Source organism: Mus pahari, chromosome 16, assembly GCF_900095145.1.
Source record: "Mus pahari chromosome 16, PAHARI_EIJ_v1.1, whole genome shotgun sequence".
Lineage (NCBI taxonomy): Eukaryota > Metazoa > Chordata > Mammalia > Rodentia > Muridae > Mus > Mus pahari.
In genome coordinates, this window is record NC_034605.1 from 25,075,047 (window position 1) to 25,079,631 (window position 4,585).

Consider the following 4,585-nt stretch of genomic DNA (forward strand, 5'->3'; position numbering starts at 1 on the left):
AACAGGCGTGTAACAGTCATTATTGCCTCTTTCTCTTCTAACCATTTAAGTATTTGTCTGATTATTTCTATTATCCCTTTCTTAATATTTCATTTGTAATAGGTTTAAAGCCTGGGATATAAGTACACAAAGAGGCCATGCAGGTATGGAAATGCAGTCTTTTCAGAGACTATTTAAGACTTTCAAAACCTAGTTCCAGGTTTTGTAATTAAGAACCACCCTTCCACTCAGGTGGAACCAGTAACAATGTTTCTGTATTTGCTGAAATAATTCTTTAGATGTAGAATGTTTTACCTTAACACCTAATCCTTTAAATGGGTCTTTTTTGTTTGTCTGTTTGTTTTTCGAGACAGGGTTTCTCTGTGTAGCCCTGGCTGTCCTGGAACCCACTCTGTAGACAAGCCTGGCCTTAAACTCAAAAATCCACCTGCCTCTACCTCTCAAGTGCTGGGATTAAAGGCGTGCACAACCACTGCCCAATCTTAAATGGGTCTTTTAATAAATCTATGCACTAGTTTTCAACAGAAGGAGAATTCTCCATAATTACCTGCCTTTTAAAAGCTTTTAAAACCTGGTTCCATGTTTCATAATTAAGACCCAGCCTTCCATTCTTGTGGAGCCAGTAGCAATGTTTCTTTTTTTCCTTTTTTTTTTTTTTTTTTTTTTTTTTTTGGTTTTTCGAGACAGGGTTTCTCTGTTTAGCCCTGGCTGTCCTGGAACTCACTTTGTAGACCAGGCTGGCCTCGAACTCAGAAATCCGCCTGCCTCTGCCTCCTGAGTGCTGGGATTAAAGGCGGGTGCCACCAGGCCCGGCTTGCAATGTTTCTTGATTGTTTAAAAAAAATTGTAGAAAAGTTTCATTTTCTTATACGTCCTCCACATCTGTTAAGTAAGGCATTGAGCAATTGTATATATTGATCTTCAACTTATAGGGAATTTCACATTTCTTTTAACTTTGATGCTGAAAGTTGTGCTTACTATATCGTCAGAGTGGACAATTTACCTTTTGCTTTCTGGTGTTTTTCTTTCAGGTGGCAATCTTGGAGGTATTCTTATTTTCTTTTAGAAGGATAAAGAGAAGTAAAATTCTAACAGGCCAGTAACAAGGCTCATAGGTGTTAGCACCAGGATACTCCAAGCCCCGCCTAACCATGTGACCCTTGACCTGCTTTGCCAGGATGACCTTCAATCCCACAATCCACTTGGCTCAGTTCCCGCCCTCACTGGTGTGATGTCATTTTCTGTAGAAAACAGGAAGCCACCCCCTCCTCACTCTCTTCTCTTCTCTTCTCTTCTCCTCCTCCCCTTCTCTTCCCCCCCCTCTCTCTCTCCTCTTCTCTACCCTTCTACTTGCTTTGCCACTCCCCCCCCCCATTCCCACATAATAAACCTCCCTCATGTGGAACACCTTGGCCTGGTCTGCTGCTTGGTTTGTTCACTCAAAATATAAAAATAGGCTCAGATTTGGGCTAAAATTAGGAGTTAATGGCAATTTAAAAATATCCTCCATAGTCTACAGACTCTTAAGATGCCTTGACTAAGAATCCTGTGTCCCAGGAAGTGCTTGGCTTATCCAAACACAGTTTGATTTCCATTGGTTTCTTCACTGTATTTGATGTGTAGAATTTGCCTGGAGAGTATTGAGACGTCAGTACCTTTAGAGAATCCTATCACAGCTTCTATAGGGTGTACCTGCTCCTGCCCTTGTCCTGCAGGCATTTTATGCTTTCCAGCTCCATGAAACCTTATAAAACCTTCCAATACAATCATCATCTGTTGCTGTCTATACTGGCTGGCTTTGTGTGTCAATTTGACACTAGCTGGAGTTATCACAGAGAAAGGCGCCTCCCTTGAGGAAAGGCCTCTATGAGATCCTGCTGTGAAGCATTTTATCAGTTAGTGACCAAGGGTGGGAGGCACCGCCCATTGTGGGTGGTGCCACCCCTGAGCTGGTAGTCCTGGGTTCTCTAAGAATGGAAGCTGAGCAAGTCAAGGGAAGCAAGCCAGTAAGAAGCACCCCTCCACTGTCTCTGCATCAGCTCTTGGTTCCAAGTTCCTGCCCTGTGTGTGTTCCTATCCTGATTTCCTTTGGTGATGAACAGCAATGTGGAAGTGTGAATTGAATAAACCCTTTTCTCCCCACCACCATAATAGTAAAAGTGCCTGTGTCCTCTGGCATGCTGCGCAACTCAAAGAGATGTTCCTAGTAAACTAGTGGAACCTCAGAAAGGTCCCAAAATAGGATGGTGTCTACTATACCACCACTACCACCAACCTCCCCACCCCACCCCCAATCCCCACCCCCGTCTTTATGGCAGTCCCCTCGGGTGCTGGCAGCCTAGCACACCCCCATAGTGCCAGTGGGATGATTGGTCACTCCAGAGCTCATGTTGACTCCCCAGTTGTCCAAAGGCTGTATAAAACAAAACAAAACAAAACAAAACAAAACAAAACAAAACACCTTGCTGCTGTGCACAGGAGTAGATCTGTGCCCCCAATGCTAGTCTCCATAGTCTGCCTCCTGGATTTGTGACGCTCCCTCCCTCACCCCCTCCTGGATCCCAGTTCCCACAATGAAGTAGCTGTCAGATTTCCTCCACGCCAGAAGCAGAAAGATGCATGCTGGTATTTACCTTGTTTTGTTGGTTTTAGTTTTATTCAGTCTAAGGCACAGACCAAGCTTGGGTTGGTACAACCCACATTCCAGATGTGACTTTCCTCCTCGGTCAGATGCTAGAAACCCAATCTCAGATAAATGTGGGGCAGGCCTCCAAGGCCAAATGGAGTCCTTCTGAACATAAACAGGAGCCACAAGAATGGCATAGAAGTTCCTTGACGTCCTTTAAACACAGTGCTACACAGCTCTGCTGGAAGGCATTGAACAGAAAGGGGTTAGATGAGCAAGCAGCTGTTCCTTTGTCCCTATTCTACTGCTGTGGGGAGGCACCACAATCAAGACAAATACTTACCAAAGGAAGTATTTACTTGGAGGCTTGCTTGTAATTTCAGAGGAGGAGTCCATGATCAGAATAGTGGGGAGCAAAGCATTGAGCAGATAAGTATGGCACCGGAGGGGGTGCTGAGAGCTCTCACATCTAATCAACAAGGGGGGAGAGAGACAGGGACAGACAGAGACAGACAAAGACACACATACACACAGAGAGACAGAGAGAAGAGAGAGAATGTGATTCCTCAAAGCCCACCCCCTCCAAGCCCACATCTCCTAATCCTTCCCAAAACAGGTCCATCAAATAAGTACCAAACGCTTGAATATATGAGCCTATGGGAGCCATTTTCCTTCAAACCATCATAAAGAGGAAATTTAATCAGGTTATTTAGACCAGAATACTACTTAATCAAAATTATGTAAACTCAACATATTTTTTTAACTAAAAATGTTGACACAGAATATGGTCAAGATATGGGGAAAGACTGTAAGAGTGACATTTTTCTTCATTGTAAATTAGTGTACAACGAATGATTAAATAAGTCTGTAATAATGGAACTGGGGCATGGTGTCACACACCTATACTCCCAGCATTCAGAAGACTGAGATGGGAGTGTTGTGTTGGTAGACCTCCTGCTCTCAAATACCAAACAATGGGGGCTGGAGAGAGGAGTCAATGGTGGACAAAGCATATAATGTTCTTGTAGAGGACCTAATTTCAGTTGCCAGAACCAGGGGCTTAGACCCCATTTTTTCCACTTGCAAGAACATGAACACACACACACACACACACACACAAAGTAATATATTAGTTACTTTCCTTCTGCTGTGATAAAACACCAAGATGAACACAACTTATAGAAGAAAGTTTACTTTGGCTTACCATCCCAGGCAGCTAGAATCCATGACAAGGACCATGCATGGCACTTGGAGCTGAAAGCTGGAAGTTGTGATCTCATATATCAACTGCAATAATGAAGCTGATACCTCGCCTGGGCACATACCCAGAAGATGTTCCAACTGGTAATAAGGACACATGCTCCACCATGTTCATAGCTGCCCTATTTATAATAGCCAGAAGCCCAGATGTCCCTCAACAGAGGAATGGATCCAGAAAATGTGATACATTTACACAATGGAGTACTACTCGGCTATTAAAAACAATGAATTTATGAAATTCTTAGGCAAATGGAGGATATCATCCTGAGTGAGGTANCCCAATCACAAAAGAACTCACTTGATATGCACTCATTGATAAGTGGAGATTAGCCCAGAAACCTAGAATATCCAAGATACAANNTNCAAAACACAAGAAAATCAAGAATAAGGAAGACCAACACGTGGATACTTCATTCCTCCCTAAAATAGGGAATAAAATACCCATGAAAGAAGTGGCAGAGACAAAGTTTGGAGTTAAGACAAAGGATGGACCATCCAGAGACTGCCCAACCCAGGGGTCCATCCCATAATCAGCCACCAAACACAGACACTATTGCATATGCCAGCAAGATCTTGCTGAAAGGACACTGATATAGCTATCTTTGTGAGGCTATGCCAATGCCTGCCAAATATAGAAGTGGATGCCCACAGTTATCTATAGGATAGAACACAGAGACCCCAATGGAGGAGCTAGAGAAA